This window comes from Siphateles boraxobius, unplaced genomic scaffold (assembly GCF_051911475.1).
Source record: "Siphateles boraxobius isolate OS27281-9 unplaced genomic scaffold, OSU_SipBor_1 8, whole genome shotgun sequence".
Lineage (NCBI taxonomy): Eukaryota > Metazoa > Chordata > Actinopteri > Cypriniformes > Leuciscidae > Siphateles > Siphateles boraxobius.
The window spans coordinates 29,478,837-29,492,540 of NW_027509208.1; the positions used below are offsets into that span (position 1 = coordinate 29,478,837).

The 13,704-nt window shown below is 40.7% G+C and overlaps 3 non-coding genes across 3 annotated transcripts; all 3 read right to left on the reverse strand.

Moving 5' to 3' along the window:
• Positions 1-5,557: 5,557 nt before the first annotated feature.
• LOC143729906 (small nucleolar RNA U3) lies at positions 5,558-5,769 on the reverse strand. The gene has a single exon (XR_013200158.1). It is a non-coding gene; the product is annotated as a small nucleolar RNA U3 (small nucleolar RNA).
• Positions 5,770-13,124: 7,355 nt separating this feature from the next.
• LOC143730020 (small nucleolar RNA U3) lies at positions 13,125-13,336 on the reverse strand. Its single transcript, XR_013200259.1, has one exon. It is a non-coding gene; the product is annotated as a small nucleolar RNA U3 (small nucleolar RNA).
• A 154-nt stretch (positions 13,337-13,490) lies between these two features.
• LOC143729929 (small nucleolar RNA U3) lies at positions 13,491-13,704 on the reverse strand. Its single transcript, XR_013200179.1, has one exon. It is a non-coding gene; the product is annotated as a small nucleolar RNA U3 (small nucleolar RNA).

The following is a 13,704-nucleotide window of genomic DNA, read 5'->3' on the forward strand; positions in this document are numbered from 1 at the left end:
ATATGTGGAATACAAACAACAATCCATAATGTCATACTTTTTTGCAGCATAGCTACCCGTTTCATGCTTTGTAATTCATTCGTTGAAGCCAAATTTAGAAAATCTTTTAACACTAGAACTACCGGAATTCCATAACTACTAGAACGACCATTGCGGTCAATCTGACCGCTCATACTTTGACGTTCATATTGCCGTACTAAACGTCATTTTCGTCATGCCACAACTACATTTGAACCTTCTCTTTAAGTTTTCCGTTTGTGGCAGGATGGGTTAGCACCCCTCCCACTTGTTTTAGGTTTGACCAATGGCCAGGGTTCCGGTGCGTATAAGAGCATGAGCTACTAGTTCCTTGGCATGCGTCATTATCCGGGGTCGTGACATCATCTATGCGCCCTGCTGCTTTCTGCTGGGTTCAGCGTAACGTGCTGCTCGTAAAATTTGCCAAAGCTGTTTATCCACTGTCGGTGCTGTTGGCAGGTCTATGGGCTTGGTTGGAGGGTTGAATGTGGACATTTGAGACAGTGTACGATTTATCGGTGCTTCATGCCAACGAGCATGTCGGAGACATTCGCCTCCATCTATCACATAGTCTGGGGATGGTGATTCTGGGACAGCGTGCTTGGTTGCATGCGACAAGGACGATACCTACTTTCTGTATGAGTATTATCTGCCCTGTGTTTCGCTATACGACTTTGTTTGCGCTGTGCCTCATCAACTGCTGTTCTGTTTGGGTTCTGTTTTGTGTGTGTTGTTTTGTTGCGAGTGAGTCGTCTCGAGTGGCCGATCAAGTGAACCATTCAGGTGAACCATTTCAAGTGAACCGTCCTAAGCGGGCCATTCAAGTGAGCCATTTCAAGTGAATCGTTCTAAGTGAGCCAATCAATGAGCCATTTCAAGTGAACGGTTTTCAGCGAGGGATGACTCTGTATTTGTGATATGTTTTGAGTTTGTTTCTTTTTTTTGGTTTATTTCATTAACTAGTCGAGACCGAGTATTTTTGAAAATGATTGTATCAGTGAATTTTTATATTTTTTTGGGGGTTGAATTGTATTGCTGAATGTATGTGATTTTTTGTTATTTTTTTGTATAACACTGCTCTTTAATGTCCTTTTTTTTCTGTTGTTTGTTGTCAGGGCATGGGCATCCGGGGGCAGATGAGGGGGCAATTAGGTGGTAGGGTCCTCACTGTGTGTCGTGGTCTTTTCTGACCTGAGTCGTGGAGTGTGTGCTGTGCTGGTGTGTGTGCACTGAATAGAATATTCTTCATAGATGTGATACCTCGAGACTGCCCTAGGGTATGCCCAGGTTTCCCTGTCGCCCACTCTAGAACCTAGTGAATTGAAGAGAGTGATTGCTGGTCAACGCCTTTTATAGGAAAAGAACTGTCTTTTAACAATTAATAAAATATATATGTTTTCAATCACCTATGTCTCTGACTCCAACTGTGGTTAGGATCCGTGCGTGCCTTAGCTTAGATGTCATATTAAATTCTTGGGGCGAAATTCCCCAAGTGGCGTAGTCGGAAATAATAAACTGAATTGAGCGTGGGTATAAATTGTTGTTACGCCCAATGTCATATAGAACAGAGCTGCCGCTCCCACACCACTCTGCAACACGATGAAACATTTAATTCCTGTCATCATGTTATGACGTCATCGCCATTAAAACCGCTTAAAACAAACACGAAAGAAAGATTGTCCCGACACGTGCTGCCTCTCTATGTGAGGAATGTTTTGCGTCAAAAAATGTTTTTTTCACCGCACTTACCACATGAGTAGACATGCAAAAATTTAGGAAACGTCAAAGCTGTTTAGTACAGCCCTGTTTGTAAATAAGTTCAATAATCAATAATAAATCTAAAACTAAATGGATTTACAATGTTACGATAGGTAATAATAAAGATCAGGACACAACATTTAAATTCAAATGAATGTGAACATTTAATTTCCAGCCTAATTGATAAATATTTTCTTATTTTCTTAGTACAATAAAAACAAATCTTATGATACAATAACTTATAACATATATACAATAACAAAAACACTACCTACATTTGAAAACACTGTAAAAAACTTTCATGGACAGTATGCAGCACAATACAGTGCACAAAAACAGGTTAAGAAAAAATGAACATTCGCTAAAAAAGAAAACTGCTTTAGAACTATTAGTTTCAGTAAACAAAAAAAATAAATAAAAAACTTAACGAACAAAATCAGGTTGAAAAGTTTTCCCCAAAGCTCATTTGAACGGCGCAAACACCCCGCATCATTCACTGACGCTTATGCACAGTCCACACAGGTAAACACCGCCTTTCGTGTGCAGCTCCCACACACCACTTTGCGACATTTGGCACATGTCTCTTTGGTTTTATTTTGTTTGCAGTACCTCCTTACTTGGCACTGCAGCCTTTTCTCCATCTGCTGCTGCTCCTGCCCGGGTCCTGGCTCTCGCACTACCAGTTGTGAGGTTTTTGATCCCATGTGGTCGGAGCGAAGTTCGCTCGCCAGTCGCATGATGAAGTCCCTCCGTGAAACTTGCTCATTTGTGCACTACTTGAACAATATGTGTGCGTTGATTGCAGCCAGGTCGAGGATGTTGTAGAAAACAGCTACTGGTCATCTACGGGAGGGAGCTTTTACTGAATATTTTCTAGCCATTTGATCTACAATGTCTACTCCTACCTTGGTCTTGTTGTAGTATGTTACCGTCTCTGGCTTTCTTTTCTGGCCACTTGTGATGCCAACAGCTGTGTGGACAGTGCTGAGGATGCAGACATTCTTTTTTTTTGCCCTGATACACGGTTAGTGTTGCATCGCCACTTTTCAGCACCTCTGTGCTGAACAGCGGCATTTGCGCCTTTATGCACGGGGGGAGCTCTCGTCTGCTCTTGTTTACCGTGCCAACCAAGCTGGTTTTCTTGGCCTGAAGTGCCTTTGCCAATTCAAAAGAAGTAAAAAATTGTCGGTGGTGACGTTTCTTCCCTTCTCCAGGTATGGCTCGACCATTTTCAGCACCACACTGTCTGCAAGTCGTTGACCTGGCCTCCTCGTCTTGTCTTTGCCCAGATAAGGCGCACCGTTTACCATATATTTGGTGTCGACATCGGCAGCAAGCCAGAATTTGATTCCGAATTTGTCCGGTTTGTTTGCAATATACTGTTTGAAACTGCACCTTGATTTTGTAGGGAATAGCTGCTCATCCACAGTGATGTCGGCACCAGGCTTGTAGCAGGCGATGCCGTTTTGGACAAATTTATCCCAAACATCACTCATAAGGGCAAACTTGTTGTCTCGCAGGCGTGTGCGTCGGGTTTCCCTTCTGTCGAAACGAAGGATTTGCATTATTTCCTGAAACCTGTTTCAGGACATGGTCTCCTTGAAAAAAGCGCAGCCCCACTCGGCTGACCAAAAAGTCGCCAAATCCATTCCTTTTTCACCTTGCGCACCACAAAACTAAATTAAACTAATGAAGGCTTTTAGCTCTTCAACTGTCATGTCCCATAGGTTGTCCTCCTTGACTCGATGGGCCTTAGCCACAGTGCAGTCCCTGATGTGTTTCAGCATGCCATCATCCACCAAACACAAAAAGGCTGTAAGGGCACCTTCAATATTGCGCTTGGCGTGCGCTGTTGGGCCTGCCGCTTCTGTTATTACATTTTGGCATTGTCGCCTTCCTCTGTCTTCACCCAACTTTACATAGGTCCACACTGTGCCGTCTTTCGCCGTTTCATGCCTTTGGGCTGAAAATGGGTTTATTGGGCCAGGCTCGTCATCTTGTGGCGGACTGCATTGTCTTGGCACAGAAGGCACATTTGATGGATCAGGATTTTGCACTATTGCCAAAAAAAAAAAGATAAAGAAAAAAAAAAAGAACAGAACAGACTAATTATTTTTTAGTTCATGAAATCATAATCTTGATAGGACTAATTAGCCCATATGATTTCTAATAGCTTGACAAATAATAATAGCAATAGAATAATAATAATGAAAAGGTGTGTGTGCTGGTGGAGGTGTGTGCTGGACTGGATCGGTCATCAGGAAAGTTTCGTGTTTGCGTTGGTAACAGTGGTGGGTGTGTGAGGGGAAAATGAATATGATAACCGATCCGATCGGTAAAGCTATAGCCTACATTAGGTAGTTAGAGATGGATAACTTTACTTTGAAGTTACGTTACAACGATTATTGAGCTAGTCTGCCTCGCAAAGTATAAAAAGATAGCGAAGAGAAATATACCTGGAATATTATCCGATGGAACAAGGTCAGTTCCAGGATCAGAGATGTCCAGCCGGCTCTTTTTTCGACGGAGAATGAATTCATTATCTGAATCACTCTCAGCGCTGGATGAACTGTCCAGGGACCAAGAGACGAGCCCGTTCTCATCCTTTGGCGGCATATGTGACGCCATATGACAAAACGGCGAAATACTACGCACATGGCACCCTTTAGCGTGAATATAACACGCGAACCCAAGGCGTCATAAAGTTGACTGGCATCCTTTAGCGTGAATATGAGACGCAGACCCTACCCCACACCTAAACCTACCCATCACAGTGCGTGTTATATTGACGATAAAGGGTGCCATGTGCGTAGTATTTCGCCGTTTTGTCATATGGCGTCACATATGCCGCCAAAGGATGAGAATGCGTTGAAGAGACATCGCTGTCCCTATCCGTATCTGCTCCTCCATCCGACTCCTCATCGTCAAGCATTTTAAGCATGGCTTAAACCTCTGTGGCTGTCATTGTTCTTTTTGATGACATTTTGTTAGCTCAATTGTATAATATTTATTAGCGTCGGAATAGCGTGAACAAAAAAAGCCAAATCGTTGCTATGCAACGGGGACACTCATTACAGAGGCGGGAAATGTAGCGGAAGTTTATGATATCTAATGCGTGCGGTCAAAGTGACCGCCATGGCCATTCTAGGTAGAAATACTCAGAACTGTTTTGTGTTTTCTGATTTTAATAAAATAACAGTGTCAGAATAAAATATACATATATTTAGGAAAAGTCAGAGTCATACAGCCACATGTATTTTATTTTAACAAAGTTATTACACTGTACAATTCAAAAACGGTCAAAATGACCGCCTTGGTAGTTCTAGTGTTAATATAAGTCACACACACATTAACAATTCTTTATGTATTACAATTCTTCTGGGCTCCTCTTTCCAATATTGGACTGCCACAAAGCGTTCCAGAAAAGCTTCTAAAACAATCCACTTTCTCAAAAGGCACAAATGTCAAACAACGCTCAGATCATACCCCTTTCTTCAACATCGACAACAGCAACACAGAAACTTCATCAACGACACAGAGCTGACGTCCAACAAAAAAGTCAAAAACCTACCAACAATTGCTAACTTAGGCATTTCAGAAACTTGACGTTGATTGCATTCTTAAAAAACTTGCGATGTCTGACCTCGAACTGGGGACATATCCAAAGCTCTCTTTACTCTAAAACCCACTTTTTGCAACTGCTGTCTTAGACAAAGTTTGCTGCATAGGACCTACAGATGCAAAAACAAAACAATACCAAAATGAGACTTAAATACCAAACACCACTCAGAACATACTCCTTTCTTCAATATTGCAAAAAGCAATACAGAACACTCATCAACGACAGAGCTCACAACCAAAGCCACTGCTCTGCGCCCAATTCATGCTCAGAAAGGAGCATCATGACTCTTCATCGTGGTTTGGGAGACAAGCACTTTCGAAACACATTTCCAAGCAAAGAACTATAGAAATGATCCCTGCAAATATAGTCTTAACAGTTTATAGAAACTCAATCGGCATTCCATTCTGCTGCGCTTCTCCTCTAAAATGGTTTTGCGTAGTTGAATTTTGTAGGCGCTAAAGTTTACGTGACATTTTAGCGGACACATCGAGGCCAAAAGCAGAAAGGACTTCCACAATCTCTTTGAAGCCTACTGTTAGGATATGTGGAATCCAAACAACAATCCATTATGTCTTACTTTTTTGCAGCATACCTACCCGTTTCATGCTTTGTAGTTCATTCGTTGAAGCCAAATTTAGAAAATCTTTTAATAGAAGTCACACACACATTAAAAATTCTTTATGTAGACATTTCAGAAACCTGACATCATTTGAGCACTTAGGCCGTGTGTCCACCAAAGCGTTTTCAGCCGTCTAAAAACGCTAGGCGCTCTGCTGAAAACGCCCAGCTGTGGGCGCTTGAGAGCGTTTTGGCAGCGCAGCGTTTTTTTCAGTTGAGACGCTTCGTTGCTATGATACAGAATATCCGCGGCACAGTTAACTTGTAACTGATTTCACGGATAATTTGTTTCACACTTAAAATGTCGACACAAAGTAGAGTACTTGCTCTGGCCCTTGCTTTGGATGAACCACGTAGAAGGAGAGGACGGACACGCCGGTCTATGTGGGTTCATGAGATTTTGAGAGCGAGAAAACATCTCGGCGAGTACCATCGTTTGGTTCAAGAACTAAAGTTGGACGGTAGTCGGTTCAATGAGTATTTTCGGATGAGCAGGACACAGTTTGAAATGTTGTTCCGTAGAATTGGACCGTCTATTTCGAAGAGAGACACAAACTACCGGGAGGCCATCAGCTCGGAAGAACGTCTCTGCATTTGTCTGAGGTATAGTGCATTGGTAAATGTAGGCTATTCCGAATTTATTTAAGTGATATTTTGTGTTATTAAGTTGAAAATGCAAAGTATTTTGTAAGTAAATGCAGTGAAGTAAAAAAAATCAGTATATGTCTCTTTCATTTAGTGAATTAGAAATAAAGTTGTCAGAAAATAAAAAAAGCTCAAATAAAGCAACGTTACAAGTGCCTCAAAATTGTATTCTAGTAGGCTACATGTAGCCTACTTAGTTACATTCATCACTGCATATGAGGTACAACGTAGCTTATTTTACTTTTTGTTACCTTATTTTAAGGTATTTATGATTCAGTGATAGCTACTGAAGATATTTTACACATCTAAACACATTTATAATTTAATATACTTTTATATAATTAAAGCATAATATAAATAGGCTAGATGTCTTATTGCATTTATACCTGATGAAAGTATGATTTAAATAGATGTTTTATTTAACTTATAACTAATGGCCCTTTGCAACTTTTTCTGTATTTATTTCAGGTATCTGTCAACAGGAGACTCGTTCAGGTCAATAGCTTTTAGCTACAGGGTGGGTTACTGCACAGTGGCAAGGGTGGTAAAAGAAGTGTGTGAGGCAATATGGTCTCTCATGGTCCAGGAATACATGCCCTTCCCTAAACAACACCACTGGACGAGGATCGCTGAAGACTTCCATAGGCTGTGGAACTTCCCCAACTGTCTAGGAGCAATCGATGGGAAGCATGTTACAATACAGGCCCCATCTTCAACAGGGTCCATGTATTTTAACTACAAAGGGAGCTTCTCCATCGTCCTCCTAGCAGTGGTTGATGCCCGGTACCTTTTCCGGATGGTGGATGTGGGGGCATACGGGAAAAGCAGTGACGGTGGGACCCTCTGTGCCTCCAACTTTGGCAAGGCCCTCCACCAGGGAACCCTCGACCTGCCAGAGGATGCACCTTTACCAGGAGCAGAAGACCTCCAGCCTGTGCCACATGTGTTTGTGGGTGACGAGGCTTTTCCTCTGAAGAGGCACCTTCTCCGTCCCTACCCAGGAAAACACCTCGACAGAGAGAAGCGTGTGTTTAATTACCGTCTTTCCCGTGCAAGGCGGATGGTGGAGTGTACATTTGGGATACTTGCTGCCCAATGGAGACTCTACCACAGAGTGCTTGGTGTCTCACCAAAAGTGGCAGATGCAGTGGTGAAGGCCACTTGCATCCTTCACAATTTCCTACGTTATGAGGATGCTGATGAAGAGGAAGGAAGTTGTGTCCCCCTGCCATCAGAGCCACAGTTTGCCATGCAGCCCATCCAGCGAGCAGGTAGCAACAATGCCTCTAGGGAAGCACTGGAAATAAGGCAAAGGTACACCACCTACTTTTCCTCTCCAGCAGGTGAAGTTGCATGGCAGCAATCTGTCATCTAAGGCCTCATAATTACTCCCATCACCATCAGGACCACTGCCATCAGTACCATCCAGGACCACCACCAATTTAAAATAAAAAAAAGGCTCTTTTAAGAGCCACCCATAACCTTTGAAAATGAGCATATTTCCTTTCACTAACAAGCTACACATTACGAATAAAATAAAATAGTAGTCTAAAAATCAAAAGAGGAAAATAAATGACTGGAAAAGATGAATGCTTTTAATAATTATTTTAATGATCACTTTGTAGTACAGATTCATAAATGCATAAAACTGCCAAATAAAAAATAAAATTATTGATTGTTACATGTAGTAATTTGGTGAGTCTATTAGGCCATGTTTGTGTGTGTCTTGTCTGTATGTTTGTTTATGTGTGCATGGTAGTGTTTTATTGATTGTTAAATTCTGCTTCATGTAATATTTGTTGAAATTTGATTTTAACTTCAGATCGACTGCGTAGAGGAAGGCGTCTCAAAGCACCAACTAAACTTAAAAGAAAATGCTCTTCCTCATCTGGTTTGTTACTGATGGCGTTCAGCACACAGCGCTGATAGTCAGTTATATCTTGCTCAGCCCTTCTCTTTGGAGCAAGAGTACGGCGAGAAAGTTCAGGTGTGCAGAGTGGTGGCACATTAGGGGAGTCAGGAGATCCGGGCTGTGTGGTATTGGCCTGGGTTTGGGTCAGGGACTGTGTGCTCTCATCTGATGTCTGTGGGGGACAAATCAGAAAATGTATTTAAAAAATATATATATATACACACACACACAGATAAAGTGTATAGCCAACTACTAATAATAATAGTAATTCCTTCCTTTGACATAAATAATAATTCCTTCCTTTAAAATAAATAATAAGAGCCTTTCATTTAACATCATTTATAACAAATCCTATAATTCTTTATACAGATATTGCAGCACTTACTACACAATTAAAACAGATGTAGCAGCACATAACATTGAGGTTCACGTAGTATGCTACACTACCTCCACTGGTGTTACAATAGACTCAAGGAGAGCCACTACACTGATATCCTCATCACAAGATGTATTCAAATTGCTAGAGGTGTCCCTGTTTGTGATGTATGGTTCCAGGAAGTTGAGGATGGACATATTATTTCCACCTCCGATTGCCTCCTGCTGTCCCTGAACCTGACTTCTTTCTCTCTTTCTCTTCATTTTTCTCTCTTTTGAAAGTGTCCCTCAGGTATTTCCACTTTTTACGACATTGTTCTACTGAAATTTGTATGAACAAAAAGATTTGAGATTTTGTGAAACTTAAAACAATTAGAATATTCCGATTACCGGGCGTTATTTATAGAAATGTATCTAAAAAAAAAATAGCTTTGACGGTTTGCAAGCTAACGTTACGCTAATGTAAACACCGATCAGCTGTCTGACTGCTTACCTGATAGACCGATCGCCGATGAAATGTTCCTCCAAGCATTGTTTTTTAAATTCACATTGTGGTAATCCGGGGATGTCATCTGGTATAAAGACGTATGTTCGGAGACCAGCAATATTAATTTTTCATCCATTTTGGTCAGCTCTGCTGTTTGATGTCCTTGTACACAAAGAATGTTGAATGACAGTTGGTCGGTGTGATAATAGTCCCGCCCCTCCTCCACTGTGATTGGACGGTTGGTTAAAAGTGACAGTGATGAGCACTGCGTTTTATCCAAAAGTTGAACATTTTTCAACTCTCGGCGACCAGTAAAAACGCCGGGCGCTCAGCGCTTCAGCGTGAAAAAAACGCCGAACGCTCAGCGCTTGAGCGTTAAATACTCGCTCAGCGCCTCGCTACGCTCATGGCGTTTAAAAAACGCGGCGCTCCCATTGAAAACAATTAGAATTTTACGCCAGGAGCGTGAAAAAACGCTTTGGTGGACACACGGCCTTAGAAAACATGCTATGGCTGACATCGAAATGTGAAATGAACCCGTGTCAGGCCCGTTTTTTCAATAACACCTGATTTTCATATCTGCTGTCTTATCCGAGATGCAATACCACATCGCTGGAAACATTTCAAGTTTTTGCAGTGATCTGGTATTGTATCTTGGATGAGACAACGTTTGCTTTATACAAAGGACGCTGTGACACGGGCCCCAAGACGAGGAGAGGTTTAAGCTGCCACAAAACACAACCACAAGAGAGACTGGAGCCGGGTTAACAGAAATGATATTTTATTTAGCCAAGAACTTAGGAATTTAAACTGGTACTTAGGTTCCTCCCGGGCTGTGGTATCAACAAACCGGGCTTTGTTCCACATATCTGTTACAACGCTAGGCCACCTTAAAAGGTGAAGACAGAACTGAAGAAAGGCAACATCATTAAAGAAGATTTAGCAAGTCTAACTCTGTCTTCTTACTCTTCAGCTGGTTTCTCTCTTGGCCAACGTGTGCTTCAGCACCTCATACTGAAGGATTCTGTCCTTCAAACCATCTAACCTTGAGTGTAGCAGAGTTCTCAATTTTATGGTGACCTCCATTAGGCCATCATTGCCTACAGCTGTGGGTGGTTCCAAGTTTGGAGTGCGAGTAGGTGGAAATGTTCATGATTGATGTCTTTTCCTAGCCGTGAGCTTTTCCATTGGTCCTGGGCTCCTCTTTCCAATTTTGAACTGCCACAAAGCGTTCCAGAAAAGCTTCTAAAACAATCCACTTTCTCAAAAGGCACAAATGTCAAACAACGCTCAGATCATACCCCTTTCTTCAACATCGACAACAGCAACATAGAAACTTCATCAACGACACAGAGATGACGTCCAACGAAAAAGTCAAAAACTTACCAACAATTTCTAACTTAGGCATTTCAGAAACTTGACGTTGATTTTATTCTTAAAAAACTTGCGATGGCTGACCTCGAACTGGGGACATATCCAAAGCTCTCTTTACTCTAAAACCCACTTTTTGCAACTGCTGTCTTAGACAACACACAGTTCTGCATTTCAACAAAGTTTACTGCATACACTCTCAGAAAAAAAGGTACGAAAGCTGTCACTGGGGCTGTACCTTTTCAAAAGGTACACTTTAGTACCTAAAGGGTGCATATTGGTATCTTAATGGTACATATTAGCACCTGAAATCAGGGGTGGGTAATCCAGGGGTCAGAAAGTAAAAGTCCTGCCATAGTTTATTCCACCCATGAACTCAGTCAGCTGATTTCACTAATTAGTTATATCTCCTGTCTGAATTAGCAAATCCAGGTCAAGTGATTGGAACAAAATACTAAGGAGGACTTTTACTTTCTGAACCTGGACTTTACACCTCTGCATAGCAATGCCACATGTCAGCCAAGAGCAAAGAAATAAACCAGAACTGGACCTTATCGTAGCCAATAATAAACAACTCCACAAACAGCATTACCAGCTTCACTTATTACTAACCAGACTGACTTTATTTCTGTCAGATGTCTACACAAGTTTTTTGTTGAGAATTAACAGAGGTTTAACTCTGTTTTTCATTTGAAGTCACCATAACAGTGATTCGTGTTTCCATTAGTTGGCCTCATAATTCTTATTGTATATTTTGTTTTTTTTTGGCTGCTGTGACAGTGTGTTTGTCAAACACATTTGGAGCAGCAAAGAAAGCAAAAGTGAAATGAGATCAGGTGATGATGGTTACCTGTTGATGGTTTTATAATCTTCATGAAACAGACTGATTCACTGAGATATTTTAATCTAACAATTATTTTTTTCACATCACATACCTTGTGTTACTGCAGCATGAGATCAATGAATAATATAACAATAAGTTAGAAGACCTTAACGAACATGAGCACAAAAAAGTCAGTTTATAATGACACACACAGACATAAACAATCAGCGTATAAATCTCAACAATGGTGACAATCAAAAGTACTATGCTGCAATGCGTGCTGGATACCACCATAGTACAAAACTCCCAGCATGCATTGCAACATGAATAATGCTGAATTGTCCTATAATTTTGTTTGATTCTAAATATTTGCTATTATTTTTTTCTGTTGTTTTTGTTGTGAATTAGTAGCTTTTCAGTGATGTTCTGAATTAATCTGTTTATCTAAATATTTGTGACTGTCACCATTGTTGAGATTCATGTGCTGGTTGTTGATATCTGTGTGTGTCAGCGTAAGCCAAATTTTTTTTAATTCATTTTTGGTAAAATGTCTAAACTGACTGTTACATTGCTGGACCTCTTGCTGCAGTAATACAGGGTTTGTGATGTGATTATATTAGTGGAACAAGATAATTGATAGATTATAAAAATCTCAGTAAATCAGTCTACTTCATGATGATTATTAAACCATCACTAGGTAACCATCATCACCTGATCTTATTTCACTTTAGCTTCCTTAGCTGTTGCAGATGTGTTTAACAAACACACTATCACAGCAGCCAAAAAAGACAAAATATATAATAAGAGTTAAGAGCCCAACTAATGGAAACACTAATCACTGTTATGGTGACTTCAAATGAAACAGAGTTAAACCTCTGTTAATTCTCAATAAAACTTCTGTAGAAGTCTGACAGAAATAAAGTCAATCTGGTTAGTAATAAGGGAAGCTGGTAATGCTGTTTGTGTAGTTGTTTAATCCTCCTCTGCTGAGATCTTCACAGATTTAATGTCTTCTTTTCTCTTCCAGTTGATTTCATCTGAGGCTGTAGCTGAAATTACTCCATATTTAATATACACATATGTTTTGGCTACGATAAGGTCCAGTTCTGGTTTATTTCTTTGCTCTTGGCTGACATGTGGCATTGCTATGCAGAGGTGTAAAGTCCAGGTTTAGAAAGTAAAGTAGTATTATAATTTTATTCCAATCACCTGGATTTGCTAATTCATACAGGAGATGGAACTAATTAGTGAAATCAGCTGATGGGTGGAATAAACATATGGCAGGACTTTTACTTTCTGACCCCTAGATTACCCACCTCTGATTTCAGGTGCTAATATGTATCATTAAGGTACCAATATGCAACCTTTAGGTACTAAAATGTACCTTTTGAAAAGGTACAGCCCCAGTGACAGCTTCCGTACCTTTTTTTCTGAGAGTGTAGGACCTACAGATGCAAAAACAAAACAATTCCAAAATGAACCTTAAATACCAAACACCACTCGGAACATACTCCTTTCTTCAATATTGCAAAAAGCAATACAGAACACTCATCAACGACAGAGCTCACAACCAAAGCCACTGCTCTGCGCCCAATTCATGCTCAGAAACGAGCATCATGACTCTTCTTCACAGGTTGGGAGACAAGCACTTTCGGAACACATTTCCAAGCAAGGAACAATAAAAATGATCCCTGAAAATATACTCTTAACAGTTTATAGAAAATCAATTGGCATTCCATTCTGCTGCGCTTCTCCTCTAAAATGGTTTTGTGTAGTTGAATTTTGTTGAAACAAAGTTTGCTGCATAGGACATACAGATGCAAAAACAAAACAATTCCAAAATGAGACTTAAATACCAAACACCACTCAGAACATACTCCTTTCTTCAATATTGCAAAAAGCAATAAAAAACGCTCATCAACGACACAGAGCTCACAACCAAAGTCACTGCTCTGTACCCAATTCATGCTCAGAAAGGAGCATTATGACTCTTCATCGTGGGTTGGGAGACAAGCACTTTCAAAACACATTTCCAAGCAAAGAACTATAAAAATGATCCCTGAAAATATAGTCTT